The 19285-nt window shown below is 34.6% G+C and overlaps 1 long non-coding RNA gene across 1 annotated transcript; it reads right to left on the bottom strand.

The window, feature by feature from the left end:
- Positions 1–5836: 5836 nt before the first annotated feature.
- Positions 5837–8815, bottom strand: LOC145816724 (uncharacterized). Its single transcript, XR_014358812.1, has 2 exons — positions 6364–8815; positions 5837–6284 (listed from the first exon to the last, which is right to left on the bottom strand). It is a non-coding gene; the product is annotated as an uncharacterized LOC145816724 (long non-coding RNA).
- Positions 8816–19285: the final 10470 nt, after the last annotated feature.

The raw sequence follows: 19285 nt of genomic DNA, 5'->3' as shown, positions 1-19285 counted from the left end.
TAAGGCCCCGTATGTTATGTTACCAGGTTACATGTCCGTTTCTGATTAGGTCATGCCCAAACTTTTAGGGGCAGGTTTGGGGCGTGACAAGTTGTATCAGAGCACGAGTTGCCATCTCACACACGAATCCATTGAGCTTTAGGATGTCTAGAAAAGGCTTAGGCATCATGCATGACATTCTTAATGCATATGAAAGAAAATGATGGCAATGTTAAATGTAATCTGTTAACGCTAACGATTCTGATCTATGTCGATTGGACATTCCTTGTGTATATTGTGATTGTTGTGCAGAACATGGCGAGAATAAGGGTAGAGGACCCGAAGGATCCTACCCCCGTCAGGTTAAATAGAATGAAAAGGGACAACGACTGGTAAGGCAATTTATATGCTTATGTTATCAGTTGTTATTTTGGATTGATAGTTACCTATCATCTGTTGAGATGAATTGCTTAACCACTACATATTAATAATATTTAGACTTATGATTTTGAAAAGTTGTTGTATTGGGTATTCTGATACGTTGTGTTTGTATGATCGTTGAATTATATCGAGTGTGACCGGCTGTAAGAGAAAGTTATGTACGCAGTGATTCTCCTTAGAATTATGTGAGAGGTTTATTGAATGTAAGTTTGTGCTTGCTGATGGCTAAAATGGATAAGGAAAGTGACTATTAAGCTTGCACCGAGTTGGTCACGAACTATGAACTATGATTTTGAAACAAGTTATAACTAAGATGATTTTGTAAGCCGAGAAATTACTGACAACTTCTAATGGGAAAGTGAGGGAAGTATGGATGGTAAGTTAACGATATGTACTGGACATTTACCTCTTTTGATTTGCTTATTCAGAGTTGTAGAATATGTTCAACGTGATTTTGAATCGATTTACTGTCCTATTGAACTTATCTGGATAAGAATTCTAACTCTGATATTAGATGGCCAAATTAATTTGTGCTGTAACAAGAAGAAATGCTTATTAAGAGAGGATGTTACACCTTATGGTACGATTAAGTAGTTAAGCATGATTTTGAATTCGAGTTCTGATTTTGGTTTTAAGTGGTTCCTTTGTTCAGATTTGGACTTATGATGACATAACTATGTCTGTATGCATTTACAAAGCTGTATGTTATTTGCCTTGGTAACACTGTAATTATTTGATTTGGAATATGGTTCCCTTTGTGCTAATATGTTTAAAAGTGAAACTATGAAGAATTAACGATATTGACTAGGATCCTTTTTCCCATTTTTCTGACCTTGTCAAAGTACTAGATATAGTTTTGAAGCAAGGTAACGATATGACTTTGATATGTTTTTGGACATAGAGAATACTAAGAACAATTGTAAAGCTAGTGGCTACATGCCTACGCGACTTAGTATGTTTGTCGGAGTAATGTACAGTTTGGGTTATCAGCTTATCTCTAAGTGACTCCTATTGAGAATTACTAAGTAATGAGATCTGTATATAAACTATTAATGTCGGGTCAATCTAGGTACGAACATAGTAAAGAACATACTGTGATTGAAATTAATGTATGCTGTGAAATGTATGAACTCTGTACCTAGAGAAACGAAATCTACTATATTTCTGTACTTCCGATTGTATGTTTTGTATTTGGGAATACTCCGTAGTGAATTCATGTAGTTTCATCTCATTCGACATAGGATCGTATGAAATAAAGATATGGAACGGATGTTTTATTTTTTACACAACAACTAATTGATTAAAACAATAAGATGTTTATTATGACAAGGACTTTTGACTAACTGTGATAAATATTGAATTCCCCTGTGTATGGTTCGCACGGAGAAATGAATTGAACATCTATAGCAGAATGGAATAAGCGGGTAAGACTGAGGTTTTTTTTTTTTTTTACATTAATAGTGAGGAATCTCTAGTTAACCTGTGAATTGTTTGGACTGAAGAATTACATGAGCTTCTATAACAGATCTGCATAGTACAACAAGTTTGGAGGACCAAACTTATTTAAAGGGGGAGAGTGTAATAACCCGACCCTCGCACATGTTTTTTGATATATTTTCAGTCCTCGTTTTGTGCTTTTAAATGTTTACTGTAAAATCCCATGAGAAATTAAGGTTAAGTAAGTGAAATCCATGTTTAAGGATGTCTATCTGTTTAACAAGAAAAGTATCTGTTATATCTAGAATGGTTGAATCAGAAATTGGAAGCCTTAACGGCTTAATTATCTGAAATTGATTATATATCTGTGATCAGCATAATTTTTAGGTAATATTAAGTATGTTTACGAAATTTCAATTTCGGAATGATTAAACGATTGACTTTTGTCCTATATGCTTTTATTTATGAATATACACACCTAAGTCCTCTTCAGCCTTGATCAAAAAACGTGAAATACCTCTTGGAGAAAAATAAGGGTTTGTTTAGGGGAGCAAGTGAGGAAGGGAAAGGGAGGTAGATCATTAAAGAAGGTTGGGAATTTGAGAGATCTAGGCACAAGGTATGTAAATTTCAATTTAATTAACTCCTCTTCTTGTATTGGGGTATGAATTTCTTGGGTGTTCAAGTAAGGTAAGAGTTGTGTTGTGGTATGTGTGTGTGTTTGACACTTATGGAATTGAAGAAGTATGATCATCATGTTGTAGTTGTGTTAATTTGAACCATAGGAGGGAAATTACATACTCTTTATGATTTTACATGCTTGCATCCAATTATGTGAGAGATGAATTGTGTATGTATTTGTGAGAGAAATGGGTTGTGATGGTGAGAGAGTGAAGAAGATCAAATCCATGTGCAAATGGTTGTATGTTTGTACCCCTATTTACATGATTTTTGAGCTATGTTTTAGTAGTTAAAGAATCTATTTTGGACCTTGTTGATGATCACCAAACATGGGGTTTTGTATGAAATTCGGATTGCCAAACAGGGCCCAGGCCGCACGTGCGGAGGCCATGGCCGCACGTGCAGAGAAGAGGAAACAAAATGGGTTTTCATTCTGTTTTTGGGCGCTCGAGCGGAATTGTGCCGCACGAGCGGCCAAAGTGGGCGCATGAGCGGCCACCCCTGTTTCAGCTTATGCTAAGTAACCTTGAATAGGCATATCGTTTGCATCCGGACTCCTTTTTGAGTGATTCTTGAGCCTAAAATCAAGCCCCGGAAGTCTAGTTTCCAATGGTGGTGGTCTCACTCCAAAATTCTAAGTAAAAAAATAGTTATGCCCAAATTAGTGACAACTATTCACTTTCTGTTTACTGAATTTGTACCGTTTCTTCGCCTGAACCTTTCTCCTATCGATTCCTTCTATTTTATGAGGCATGGATTATAACCTATGGAGAAATAATGAGTCTAGAACCATCATAGATATTGGGTGAGGAATAAAAAGAGATTGGTTTTATTCTCATAATCTGCTATGTGCATTATGTTTGTAGGTCAAGACGAGGACATCATTCCACCGCTATCAGAGACCTGCCACTGTGAGTAGTAGTACGGTAGTTGTACGTTCAATTATCGTTAATGATTCTTATAAGCATGTTAACAGTATGTTGATTGGAAAATCTAAGGGCATTATTGCGAAGTACATTTTATTACTGTTGATAAAGAATACTAACGTTGTTTGCAAAATAGCTATAGTGATTCACGACGAACCAAGGGAACGTATAAGCATTATGGAACCATGGTATTCACGTATCTCTGATATCATTCAATCTGTATAATGTGCTTACCTTTTGTTAATAATTATCAGGAATGTCCTGTTAGACTTAAGTTAACTATGTTAACTCATGTGAATGATGTAACAGACGGTTTAATTACAAGTCAACTATGTTGAACAATCAAACAAAGGTGTATGCTTCTATATGCTATTGATTAATAGACCAAATGAACTAAGCCATTTCTTAAGGAATAAAGAGAAATTATGTTCATCCTTGAAGAACGGATTTTAAATAAATATGAGACAGTTATAGGCTATCAAGTGTAGACACCTTCGAAGAATCAGAATAATTGGAAAGCTATGAGTATTTGTGTGAATTGGAAGTTATTCAGAAACCACGACATAAGGGCAAAAGTTTAACATTTTTATGTGACCCTCATGAGAATGTCAATTATTCTATCTTCGTTAAGCGTACGATAATAACATGATATGGCAAGAAATGCCCTAATCTCTAACATGTTATGTTTTGAATCACTGAATGATTGTCCATTTATGTAAAGGTATTCAAGGCATCCTTATAAAGGTATTTAAGGCATCCTTAGCACAAGGCCCTTACCCAGGGGGTAATAATACCGTAGTTCACGTATGTTACAAGTTCACGTATGTTACAAGGTCAAGTATGTTACACGATCAAATATGTTATATTAATTGTTAGTGCTCTTGGATGTACCATGTATAAGCAAGCATGAACTCTAATTTCTGTTTGTGAATTAAGCATAATTAAGAATATATATGACTTGGGTTCTGTTTATCCGTTCTGTTTATGCTATGTTATGACATGATATGAATTGATTGGTATACAAATCTTTCAAGGGCTTAATGTCAATCTTTCAAGGGCTTCATGCCACCATGTTTGAAGGGCTTATAGCCACCATGTTTCAAGGGCCTCGTGCCATATGTTTCAAGGGCCTCGTGCCACATGGTTCAAGGGCCTCGTGCCACCACGCTTCATGGGCTTATAGCTATTATGTTTATATTGCAGGATTGAGCCTAAGGCCGTGATGTACTTAGCACAGAATCAGACTAACTATGTCAACTCTGCATTTTTATATGCATTGATATGTGTTATGTTTCAAGTTAAGTATCGTTTTATTTATGTATTATTATTCACTGAGCCCGGCTCACTTTCTGTTATGTCTGTTTCTGTAGGTCCCCAATCAGGTTGTCAGTCCTAGCCTTGACGTCCGCTTTCTTTTGTCAACCTTCGTGTATCCAGGCACTATACACGACCATTTATTTTGTTTAGCTGTTAAGATGTTGGCTTGTTTTTGAGTGTCTATCTAAGGTTGATGTATGTAATTTTCATGTTTTGTGTATGCCCAATTACAGGGTTGGGGCCGTATATGTGTATATATATAACCAATGCTCCGGGTTATATTTTGGGACTTTACCTATCCACTATGATGCATGTGATGTATGAGATCCTGGCACGTAGAAGTAGCTCAATGGAGTTTATTTGTATCGTTATTTATTTATTTATTTTTTTTATATTTTGTTCTTCCGATAAGGCCTCGTATGTTATGTTACCAGGTTACATGCCCGTTTCTGATTAGGTCATGCCCAAACTTTTAGGGGCAGGTTTGGGTCGTGACACTCTCACTACAAGAAATAACACTTTTGCCGACCAAAAAATTGGTCGCTAAAACCCATTTTTAATTGGCAAAAGTTATCCGCGACTAATTTTTTTGGTCGCTACTTTGGTCGCCAATTGAGGGTCGACAAAAGTAATTCGCGACCAAAATTTTTGTTGGTCGGGAAAAGTTGGATTTGCCGACAAAATTTTTGATCGCTAAATATATCATTACTGCGACTAATCCATTTTGTCAGTAGAACACTTTGGTCGCAAAAAGTAATATTTTCCCGACCAAATATCTTAGTCGCCAATTGTCACGTTTCACGACCAAATAAATTAGTCACCAAAAGTCGAGGAATTGCCGACTAACAATTTAGTCGCCAAAAGATAAGGAATTACCGACCAATGATTTTAGTCGCAAAAGTATAGAATTTGCCGACCAATTTTTTAGTCGCCAAATCACTTTTTTTTTTTTTAGAACAATCAATTTTTGTTTATAAACATTCAATCCAATATCGAACAAAATTCATTCAACCCAACCACAATTAAGGAACAATAACATTTAAAAAAGAAAAAGCTTAGGAACAATAATTAACAAATTTCCTTTCTTGTAACTTCACTAAATCATCAAACAATAATTAAATTCCATTTAAAATAAAGATAAAACAAAGATGAAAAGATGAAATAGCCACTTGGAAGCATTTCAGCTCTCACAAACTGAGCAGCAACAAAAAGGAACAACATGAATGGAAACATTGATAAGATTATCTCATTAGACAAATAGATCCACAAGCAATTTTTGTCCTTTGAATGCAAAGAATGAAAGGCAATACCCAAGACCAACAGCACTCTCGAGCAATTTTTTCATTGATTTCTGATGAATCCCCAACTAAGTAGATTGATGTTCCTTTCAAGAGCTGCATAACTCCTACAGTGAGGGACTCCCAGGACTCGATGATATCAGGCCATTTTAAATCTGGGTCTTGTTTCTTCAAATTAACTACCAGTTGATCATCATCCATATACCTGAGGAACAAATAGACTTCAATTCAAATGTGTAATGATTGGTGACTAAGAACACCCATATATGATTGATTGCACAGACCATATTGTTTCAGCAGGTTCTTGTACAGACAAGTAGTTTCCATCAGAGTCTTGAGAGACCTAGAGTGCTGTACTCTGATTGTTAAAGAGCTCTTTTCCGCATCCACAAATATATCTCTAGAACTTTGGATATCATGGCCCCCAAGTTCTAGTCTCAACTCCACCTTAGTGGGACCATCCAAAAATTGCATCAAACATCACAATTTAACCGTCTTTTTGAGAATACATCCAGTTTGGTAAAGAAATTGATATACCGAAGCAGAAAATGGAATGATAGATGAAACAAGACCCTTATTTCCCACTTCTTCTTTTGATAAGTGAGATACCAGAAACAGAAACCAAACAAGTTTGATGCTGCTCACGACCGTAAAATAAGTAGTTACCAAGTTTGCCAAGCATCACTGGTTTTGAAAAGTACGAGTGGAACGCCAACTCTTGTGAAATGTGTATACATGCACATTGCAGCAGAGTTTGTTTATGTACTTTCAGTAGCAATCATAGCTGATGGTTCTTTAAAATAAAAATTACTAAGAATGTAACTGAATCATGAAATCGGTCTAAGAAGATCATCAATACAAGTATTAATAACAAAACTCATATTCTTTATTAAAAAAAATCGATATGGTATATAATGTTAGAATGTTTTTATAAAATAGTAGTTTCAATATATACACATAGGAAACATAATTAAAACTCAACTAACAAATTGATAAGGTCTCACTTTGAAGCTAAGTTCTATTCATTTATCCTAAATTTTGTAGCTTTCTCAGTATTTTATAGGCACATACGACCATTACCATCAAAACAACAGCTCAAAAATCACTCAGTAAAGTTTTTATGTAAAGAGGAAAACATTATGGCCAATCATGACAATATTCAATTGTAAGATGTCAAGTGGACTCATTTTGACATTATAAAATAGTACAATATTTATTTATTTACTATTTTATAATGGATAAATAATGGATACGAGGACTCTGGAGGTACTACTAATTGAGTTGAGGAATCAAAGTATATCAATTGCTTTCTAGGTTGTATTGCGATGTGTTTTTAACTATTTAAAATAAAAATATCTTCATTTCGAAACATGTCCAATGCAATGATTCCACCTCAGAATTTAAGCAGTAGAGAGCTCATTCAACACCTTACTTCTCACTTGAAGCATTTTCAAACGATGAGGCAAATGCTCCGATTGTTGAGTTGCAGCTACATCTTTAATAAATGACACATGTTTTGCATTTTCAAAAGCACAAAGCAAGGTTTTCATTAATAATTAGTATCAGGTATTCACAAATGAAATCTCAGCAATAGTTATAGAAGTTTATGTCTTCATTTTTTGAATGTAACAGAGTATATACACATCAGTTGTATCGTAACTAAACTAACCTAACCTACCCTAACCTAACAACTACTAACCACATTCTAATTAACAATATAGTAAAACTGTAACAATTATCATTCCCAACTAACTTTTGGTCTTTTGGTTACACAGACTTCCTTATCCTCATTTGCATTTGATACTAAATAGTGTCAAATAAACCAGACCTGCAAAATCTCACTGACCATCAACATGCCACTTATTTGAAATAAAAGCCATCAAACATTTTTATAATAATTACAGTAGCACTCTTCATGTTCCAGCCTCACCTACATACATATATACATATATATACAGAAGCAAACTTCAAACAATTCCAACTCCTAAAGCAATTAAGTTTGGCAATCAAAAACAAAAACTCCTATGGCATTCAAATAAGTATGTAGGCTTGTGTTGCAATTGAAATCATCGGCAATAAATTCTCATTAATTGAAAATCAAATCTGTTGATTCGGCATAAATCCGAACAAATAATACACATATGAACGCCTTTTTTTTCGCATCTTTATCCTACAAGAAACTGCAAATCTATAAATCTATGCTATATACAAGTGAAGAGTTGTACCAGTAGATGAAAAGGAGTAGCATTGGAATGTAGCTCTGCGGCGGCGGCCGAAAAGAAGGGTCGGTAAAGCGGTGGTGCGTGGACATCCGGAAGATGAGAGAGAGAGAGCTCTCACCAGCGGTAATGGGAGATGAGTCGGACCGAGTAACAGGGTAGAGTCGCATGAAGCTGGAGATTGAGGGAGAGACGGAGAGAGTGAGAGAGAAGAGAGGAGGATGGTTACCTGGACGCCGGAAGGAGTTCTGCCCACGCAGGTGTTGTCATCTGTGGCGACACTGCGAGAAAGAGAACGAGTGAGGAGAGAACTAGGGTTGGGGCAAGTGAGAATGAAATTAGGGCCAATTTTTTTTGGTTTGAACGATGCTCCCTGTTTATTCAGAATAAGGATGTGAGAATAGAAAAATGTTTGGGAGCTCTAAATTGGGAGTAATAAGAAGTTTTAGAGAGTGGGTCTCACTGATTGATGTGATGTTTTGGCCTTAAGTTTTTTTTTTTTGAATTTCCACCTCATTAGTGGTTTATTAGTGCTCCCAAATTGGTGGGATGTATCATTGTTGGTGAGAATATTAGGTGTGAAAATAAAATTTTAAAAATTTATAGGTGTGATTCAAAAAAAATTATAATCAAAAAAATTATTTAATATTAATTGAAAAGTAATATAAAAAATAATTATTATCATACCTAATTAAATTAGGTGTGATTAAAATATTAATTTGATTTTTTCCTTCACACTTTCATTGAAAGTGTCATGTATATTAAAAGTAATATATAAAACGACGTCATTTTACAATCGGCAACCAAATTTTTTTGTCGCAAAAAAATTTCAATTCCCGCCTCTACGTTTCAAATTTTCCTTCCAAACTTTTGGCAACCAAAAGACTAGATTAGTCGCAGAAAAAGGTACTTTCACTGACAAACTTTTTTAGTCCCCAAATCTCAATCAACGGTGACTAAAATATTAGTCGCCAAAAGTACTAATTTTGCGACTAATTTTTTTTTTGGTTGTTGAAAATAAGTTTTTGACGACTCCATTTTTGGTCGCCAAAGGAATTTTTTTTTTTTTTCCATTCGGCGACTAAATTGTTTTAGTAGCCAAAACTCAATATACGACAACTAAAATAATTTTGTAGGGGAAAATAAGTTTTTTGCGACTAAAATTTTGATAGTCAATTCCACAACCAACTTATTTTTAATCTTCCGCGACCAACTTATTTTTTGGTCTCCAAAATGTGACCTTCCGCGACCAAATTTGTAGTTGGTCGCCAAAAGCATACCACTTTCTGCGACCAACTCATTTTTTGGTCGCCAAAATATGACCTTCTGTGATCAACTCATATTTGGTCGCCAAAAATAATGTTCATTCGCGACTAATTAATATTTGGTCCCCAAAAAGTAACATTTAGCTACCAACTTTTATATTGGTCGCGAAAAGTGATCGCTAAAAGTGCAGATTCTTATAATGACTTTTATATAAATGACAAATATATATTTTTATAACGATTAATTGAGAATTAATTATTTAAGCTTATTAAGGTGGAAACAATTTAAGGTTATCTATCTATCTTCTATATCTATACTATTATATATGTGAACATTAAATTTGGTATCCAAACCTCTAAACCTTCTCCTCATGCCATGTGGCATATTATTATATGTTAAAATAAAAAATTATTATATTATAGTAAGATTTGAACCTAAGACCTTGAATTTCATTAACAATACACTTAACAATTAAGCAACTTATATGTTATATATGACATTAATTTTTTTATTATTTATTTTTATTCTTATTTATCTGAATTGCACACGTATCACATGTGTCACCTGATAATCTATACTATATATAAAGAAAATGTTTGACTTTGTGTTTTGAAACCTTTCCTTCTTTTGATGTCAAATGGATGTTTTCCGTTCTCTATTTAAAAATTTTCGTTTCCTTTTCATTTCTTATGAATATTATATTAGTTAAGTTTTGATGCGACTAAATTATTTACCACATCACATTCACTGCCATCTCAAGCTTCTCTTTACATACCTCAAATGTTCAGAGATAAATCATACAGTTTATGATTATTGTTGTGTGGCATTCTTGTTGTATAACTATAGAAACAAGGTTCAGGATTTGATCAAATACAATGAAAAAATTTACTTCCAAACGCAAAGAGATTTGGTTGAGTATGGAACTTGGAAAATTAACTAAGTGCGAGTGAAAGTTCACTATTTGATTTCGAAACTAAGTTAAGGTGTTAAATAATGACACTATTGAGTTTTGTCCTTTGTTGAGGAAAAATCATTACATAGGTCCGCTCCATATCTTACGCGATTATATGTGCTTGCAATTCAATTGATTACATACCAATTATTTCTTATTTTTTCTCCCATGTATTACATAAAGCAATCAATATAATTGAAAAAACTCACAGTGTGGCTGAAAAACAGGATAATTCCTCCTTGTCGAAGCTATATGGATTGGGTCGTTGAGTCCTGATGTTTAGGCTAGTAAGCCTATATGATTTTGCTATAGTTAGGAAAAATTACAATTCAGTACATGTTTTCAAAATAAATTTCAAATCAATAGTAAAGTTACCAACTTTAATAATTGTAGGAAGGGTTCGAGAAAGGAGTTGGAAAATTCGAAGATCGAATTCTCTAGAATATGATGAGAGGCTTAGATTCTTCAATAATCTCAACTTAGGAACACGACAACAAAGGAGATGATGGAGATAAGAGATTGGGTGAAGAAGAAGGCAAAATGGCTAGAGAATAGAATAATGGCAAGGCTCTCCCATTGATCTCCCACTTTCACTCTCAAGGTTGATAATGGAGAAGGGAAATTAGTTCTTTCCCAAGAGTTAAAAATCTCCAAAATCCATTTCTTGTAAAGCTATGGGTGGGTGCTATTTATAGGCACCTCATGATGTAGGATGGAGCCCATGTGCAAGGCACATGGGAGATATTCTCTCTAACCACCTTGTCCGAGGAGGTGACCTCTCCGAGGAGGTGACTCCTCCGAGGAGGTGACTTCTCCGAGGATGAGAAAACCCCGAAGAGGAGATCACTCCCTCGGCGAACCCTTCTTCTTAGCCACACCTAACCAATGATCCCCAATCATCCCAAAGGGTCAGGGGTAGTCCCAGAGGACGTCCTGCCGCAAAATATTGCCGAGTCTCATGGACCCCCCGGGGTCGTGCCACCTCGACCTAGGTATAGGCTAGTTTAACCGAAGAGTGAATTTATCTCCACTCACCGTCCTCGGGATCGGGTCCTTTGTTCGAACTCCATTACGCCCATGGTTCTGGTGCGTAGATCCCGGAAAGCTCCGAGCCCGCAAGTGTTCTGAGACTCATTAACGGAGCGACTTCTAGATTGCGTCTGAATCCGTTCGAAGCCAAGTATTTCGGATCTCTAGATTCGTGGGTCCGAATCCTTTCGAGTCCGAGTGCCTCGGATCTCTAGGCTTGCTTAATACCCTTTCGAGTCCGGGCCCGAGTAAGTCTCTAGGTTCGTGGATCCGAACCCTTTCGAGGCTTAGAGCCATTCAGCCCGTTTGACGGCGATAAATCCAAGCCCACCAATCTTGGACTTGCGATAAATTTGGGCCCACTAATCTTGGGCTATTGGGCCTAAATAATTTAGTGGGCTTAAATTAGCTCCTCTTACAATAATAGAAGTGATAAATTTTTTCATTTTGCAATTTTTTTGCAGTCTTACAATTGATTTGTAATTTCTCTTTTTTCTTATATAGTACTGTTGGTAGATTTTTCAGTGAGCATGTTGACGCTCACCCTTACATTACAGGTTTTTATATGTACTATATTTTTATATTAATGTTATTCTCTTGATATTACTCAAAAAAAAAACCTGACATTACAGGTTTGGACGGGGGACGCTTTCTTTCTGTTCACGGGTTTATAACCTTACTTGTTTTGGCTTAAGCCCATTTTATGATTGTAATGCTCATCATTTTATTTGGGTCTGTATTATGGAACTAGTTCATCTGTTGTTGTATGATAAAAAAAAATTTAGCTGACTTTTTATAATTGGGATTTTTTAAAATTGGAATTAAAAAGTTTGTTTGAATTAACTTTTTTGACTTTTAAATAAAATAATTATGATTTGAATATGACATTTTATTTTATTAATTTTTTTATCTTATTTTATTTTTTAGCGGCTAATTTAACCCCGACCATGATTGCCCGAACCATTATTGTCATTCATATGGGTTGGGAGGTGTATGTATTGATGGGAACCTGGGGTCACAGCAGCAATCTGCTGTGAGCTCGTAAAGGTTTTCTTCAACTCTTTTTTGATTATCTGAATCGTTCATATTGTAGAATTTGTTGAATAGATCATCCATGAAAAAAATCAAATTGATTAGAAATCTATAACTTTATAACAAGAGCACATTTGTTTTTAAAAAGTTGACATTATCTTGATAATTTTTGTAAAACAATTTGTATCTGATCATGGTGTTACAGATTTCTGATTAACTTGATTTTTCCATGGATGATAAATTCAACGAACCCTACAATATGAACGGTTCAGATCATTGAGAAAGACTCGGAAAAAGCTCCCACGGGCTCACATCAGCCCCAGGTCCATGTATGATTGTAGGATGATTCATGAGGGAAATGGAATCGTAATTGGTTAACCAAAATTAGATAGTTTTGTCATACTTTTTGGATAATTGGTTAACCACTTATCTCTTTTATTCATATGTGTGATCTCCATGTCTCATCAAGTTCTCCTTTTGGGGTTTAGAAAATTGGGGCTTGACAATTTTCATATTTCTATATGATTAAAAAAATAATAATTAACAAATATAATTTTTATATAGAAAATTTAAGCAATATGATGTAGAGGAGGCATGTTTGTTGTTAAATTTTTTACGTTGTTTCTGAAATCTTCCTTGTTAAATTGTTGTTAATATGTTCATTTTTTGAAATTTTGAGATTTGGATTTAAATGAAATTGGAAGCGGTTTTAATTTTACACTACTCACATACCATATGCAAGTTTTGATACCACAAAATATTATAATAAAATCGTTTTATGTCATAATTTAAAGGATCATAAATAAACACATTTAAAACATAACCAAAGACATATTTATAACTAAAGCCTACTTTGTACATGAGTGTAAGTCCAATCTATGCTCGGATGTGAATCCAGCCACGCACAAATTATTTTTTTCATGAAACTAGTTTTAAATTTTTTAGAAAGTTATCCATAAAATGAATTTACAACAATAATTGCACTAATGAATAGTTTATTTAATTTTTAATTTATTCTCTATTTTTGTGTGCAAATAAAAATTATGCCCCAATGCAACTAACAACTGTGTCGGTGCAAGTGCATAGTACAAATTTAATTATGTTATTTTTTCAAAATAATGTAAATTTTTATTTATTTTAATTATTTTTAATTTTTAAATTTGTATATCTAATATTAATCTTAATTTACAAATATTATAATTATCTTTTTAATGATATCAATTTTATAAAATTCAGATTTTTATATTAAAATTTATGTATAATTTATGAAAATTAAAAAAAAAGTAAAAAACAAAAAAAAAAAGAGACGGGAGAGAGAATAAGTGAAATAATAGAGAGAGAGAGAGAGAGAGAAGAAGAAGAAGAAGAAGAAGAAGAAGAAGAAGAAGAAAAGAGAGTGAAACGATGGAAGAGACGAAAAAAAAAAAAAAAGGTAGTGAAATGATGAAAAGAAAGACAAAAAGGAGAAATTGTGTAGTTAGGTGTGTAAAAATGGTTTGGCTTGTCCCGGTGTCTGATTTAGCGAGTTCCCGTAGAAAATCATCGAGCCAGGCTAAGGTGGTCCACTCGTGCAAAATCTCAGCCTAGGCCTAAGCCTAGGACCAGGGAGTACTCGGGCCTCAAGGGGGCTATCGAGTGGGCCTAGGCCGAGCCCGACTATTTATTTATTTATTTTTTACCAAAATAACTTGAAAATACATTGGGCTTTAGACTGGTCGGGCCTTGGAGCGGGTCTTGAGTGGGCCAGTGGGTTGGGTTTCGAGCCCGGCCAATTGAGGGGCTTCGAGCTGGGCTTAGGCTTGGGTAGGCCTAGCTGGGTCGAGCCGCAAGCGGGTTTTAGATGGACCGTGGGCCGGTGGACCGATTTACACCCCTAGGTGTAGTGTAGCGCTCGTGAGTAATTAGTTTTTTTTTTTTTTTCATTTGGAATGTAATTTCAAATTTGTTGTCACTAATAGATAAATAATTTCCCAAAGAATGTTGATATGAAATTTCTTCAAAAGAATAATTGTTTAATGAGCCCTTCATATTTTTTATTTTTTTCTCAATTTACACTATAATTTTTAGGCCCCGTTTGGAAATTGACTATTTAAATTAATTTTTTGACTTTTTAAAGAAAATATGAGCAAAAAAATAAAAAGAATTGTAACAACCACCTCCTTGCTTATTTAATTAATCATGTTTAATTGTTTGACTTGCATTTACTTATGTGCTTATGTGATAATATGTGTCATATGTGATATGAGTTATATGATTTATTTTGTAATGTGTGTAGAAAACATGTATATGAACATGTCTGAATCAGAAAATTATAAGGTTAGAATTAAATATTTGGATGGGTGATTTGAGCCTAATTCACATTAATATGATTAATTTAAATTAGGTTTTGAAGGATTAATTAATGTATGATTAGGTTTGATTTAATTTGGTTAGTGAGGTTCATTGGCATTACTTTAAAATTAATCAAGCTTAATTAAGGCTAGTGACCTAATGGACTTCCTAATTCTAGTAATCATCAATTTATAAGGTGAAGAAGAGTTTAGAGAGAGAGAGAGAGAGATTGAGTGGGTATTGTAGAAACTTCATCTTAGAGAGAGAGAGAGAGAGAGAGAGAGAGAGAGAGAGAGAGAGAGAGAGAAAGAGAGAGAGTGAGAAGAGCTCCAAGGAAGAAAAGCTCAAGAAATTATAGGGAGCTAAGTGTTGAAGCTTGATTCTCCATAGATTCATCATCTCAAGGTAGGATCTCCACCAAAATTTCTTGAATTAGAAGCATCTACACTCATGATCCTTTGAAATTTAAGTTTAATTATGAAGAATTCATGTTTAATTAAAAGTTTTATGGTGTAATTTGAATTAGAAAACATGCATGTACATCATAAAGAAGAATTGAGAGGAATTAGTTCATAATCTTGACATGGCATCAAATCATGACATTCATGTTCACAAACTAATTTTCTTGCATGGTTCCTAAAATTTGAAAAGAATTTTCCATGGAAATTGATTTTGGAACCCTTAAATGTATGCTTTATGGTTTTAACATTTAACTCAAGATTTTTGACTCCTTAATTAGAAATTTGGATTTTGTTTCAAGGCTATGTTTTGAATGTGATGACAGAAATTCAAGTTCAAGGTTGTTTCTTAAGAATTTTTGAGTTCTAATGCATGAATTTGGAGCCTATTTTTGAAAAGACTGAGTTTCAAGCTTGAAGGTGTTTTTCGGACAACTTTGAACCTAGAATCACATGTGTGGCGTGAAGCCCTATACGTGCAGAACAGCCTCCCCTGCTTCATGTCGCTAGTACTTTAATTGCACGTGCGGTGATGGTTCTGCACGTGCGGCCATGACCTCCGTACGTGCGGTTTTTAGGACAGATTGCTGTTTTGTTTTCCTTTTATTTTTCTGATGCATGGGCCTTCATTTGCATGTTTCAATTGCATTTTTGAAACTCATTTGCATATCATGATTAAGAAAAAGATTTAAGGACAATTAGAAACGACTTAATGAACACGTGGCAAACGTTCCGAATAAGTTTAAGAACCGATTAAACAAATCGAATATGTTTTGAGAAATTGTACTTGGTATTTTGTATAAGTTATACGCCATGTTCTGACCAATCTGTGTGAGAAGCCATTTGTGAGTAATAACTTAATAAAGCTATGTTTGTTTAAAAGTATTTTCTAAATTACAAGTTATGTTATGTTTCTGAACTATAATTTATGTAAATGAATAAACGATTATCCTTTTCTAAAATGTATTCGTGGCATCCTTTATCATCTGTTTCTATTATTAGAGATCTCTATCAGTTCCAACTCTTGGAACTATCTGTCTAACCTTCATGGTTATCTGTTTTGATTATGTATGACCATCTGTTTTATCTGTTCTGGTCTGATATGACTATTTGTTTTGTGACACCCCCACTTTTGGGCATCATATTTTAATATAAATAATTCAACATGGTTAAGTATTAAGTTCAAATATAACAGTTAAAGAAGTACGTTCCAAAACTTAATCTCATTACAACCCCAAATGTTTGATTTCTTACACAATTCTTCAGATATCGTTACATTAATACATAAAATTTCATCAAAATAGATAAGAATGTGGGCAAGACAAGCCTTAATGGCCAGGCTAAGACGGATCTAAGTGAACCATGGTTGAATTTCGATATCTTCAACAAAACCTTTCCCTAGATTTTCTCTTTCTTCTTCACCTGGCATGAAATGCTGTGAGCTGCAAAGCCCAATAGGATACAAGAAACCCAAAAACTAGCCACTTCTTACAATTTGAAAACTTATGCAATAATAACACAGTGGAGTTATTTAACAACATTTAAAAATATACAATCATCATAAAAAAGATAACAGTGTAGCGAGAACAACTTATATATATAGACATAATTCATCACGAATATATTCACAATGCAAATGACCGGTTATCATAGAGTTCATAGCATAATCTCAATTAATTGTAAATTTGGTAAACCTACGGTGACTCCCCATGGAGTGCCATACTCAGGGACTATTCTGCACCTCCTTTTGATCTCGAGGCACTAGACCTAAGGATGTTACATGCTGAGTTAGATACTCTGGGCGTATCATCAGTAGTCCGTCTCAAGAGAATCAGCCTTCCAGAGGTACTCCCTCTGTGTGAAACCCACACTGCCACCCTTATCCCAAAATCAACTCCGTGAGGTCAGAATACGATTCGAGCCATATCAAGGCTTCACAAGCTAAATAATCACATTTCCTTAGAACCAGAGCGCACCCTGTACCAACAAAACATCGGCATACCTTTTCCTTGTATTCATCTGCGTATATATGGTCCAAAACCACCCATTTCATTTTCCCTATATTACGGTTATAACAGCTCTTGATGAAAATACACATATCATGATTCATTCCAACTGATCAAGCGTTTTTAAGTGCATGCAAGACAAAATATGTAAAAACGAGGCAATACACATAAAAATATAGAAATGAAAGTAAATAATATTTAAAAATTTTGATTTTTGGTGGAGTTATAGATTGTCAATTTGGGAACATTTTTGAAGATGGGCTCAAAGTCATTGGGCTACTGGAAGATGTCCAAATAAATTAAAAATAGTAGGTAGCTCCAGATTCACTAACTTGATTTCAGATACTGAATAGTTTCCAGCAAACTGTCATCTCAAATAAAAATATTGAAATGATAGTAAATAATATTAAAAAATTTTGATTTTTGGTGGATTTATAGATTATCAAGTTGGGAACATTTTTGAAGAGGGCTCGAAGTCATTTGGTCACTAGAAGATGTCCAAACAAGTTAAAATTAATAGGTAGCTCTAGATTCGTTGCATTTTCAAAAAACAGACATATCTCTCTCAATTCTTAATAAAAAATTATGACACCAACGGCATTTGAAAGGTAACTTAAAAACCTAACTTTTCCAATCTGAATCGCTTAGAAATTCATTTTGTAGAATAAATGGTGACTTGGTAAAGTCAGCATTGTTGCTGCCTCCAAAAAGCAATGAAATTAAAAAAATGTGTTTTGGCCACGAAATGTTGTCAAATAATTTTTCCGATATTCAAGCACCATGAAAACATATTAGACCAACACCAGTAGCTTCAGATTTTCAAGAGAGTAAATAAGTGATTTATTCATGGTTTTGAAGTGAAAACAGATTCAGATTGTTTTGCATTCATTTTCCAAAACTTAAAGAAGTGGAGTATTTCTAAGTATCCTACCTTAGTGAAGCTTTGAAGTCCTTTCAAGTGATGAGTCCTTCTTCTCCTTCGTTCGTCATTCTTTCTCTTTTTTCTTTCTCTCCCTCTCTACTCTCTAGCTCCAGCAGAAAATTTTAAGTGGGGAGTTGGGGAAGCTTGTGTTACATTTATAGACCAAAACGAGAGGGAGAGCTTGGAGAAAAGGCATGGTAAAAGAGTCCTTGCATGCATGGCCATTGGGGGGTTGTTTACCCAACAAGCACACCCATGACAACCCATTTCTTCACTCAAAATATGGTGAGGCAAGTAGTGGTGAATCATTTTCGCAGTGTTTAATGAAAATTGGAAGTCTAGGCCTAAATTGTCAGGTTTCCTTCTTATCCATTAGTCTAGCTGATTCAAAGGATGCATTGGAGGCAGAGTTTAGTGAAGCAGAAATTTGGGTAGCCATTCAAGTTTGCGATGGAAATAAGGCCCCAGGGCCAGATGGTTTCAATCTGTCTTTCATTCAAAAATGCTAGTCTATAATGAAATGTGAGTTTATTCAATTTTTCCAAGAATTTCACAGTAATGAGAAGATGGCTAAAGGGCTAAATAGCTCCTTCATCACTTTGATTCCCAAAAAGGAAAACCCCACTGATTTGAGTGAATATAGACCTATTAGTTTGGTTAGCTCAATTTATAAAGTGTTGGCTAAAGTACTATCTAGATGGCTAAGACAAGTGCTACCTAAACTTATAGGGGAAGTTTAGACTGCTTTCCTTGGAAATAGATCTATTCTTGATGGAGTTTTAATTGCAAATGAAGTAGTGGATTGCTAGAGAAAGACAAAGAAAAAAGGAATCATTGTTAAATTCAATTTTAAGAAGGCATATGATTCAGTTAATTGGGAATTTTTGTTATCAATGATGGTAAACTTTGGTTTTGGTGAAAAATGGGTGGGGTGGATTAAGTTGTATATTTCTACATCAAGGATTTCAATGCTTGTTAATGGGTCATCCAC

Source organism: Camellia sinensis, unplaced genomic scaffold (genome assembly GCF_055761805.1).
Source record: "Camellia sinensis isolate YWXY unplaced genomic scaffold, ASM5576180v1 Unanchor4, whole genome shotgun sequence".
NCBI lineage: Eukaryota > Viridiplantae > Streptophyta > Magnoliopsida > Ericales > Theaceae > Camellia > Camellia sinensis.
Note: the sequence above shows the minus strand (reverse complement) of the source record. Positions and strands in the feature narration are given on the sequence as shown.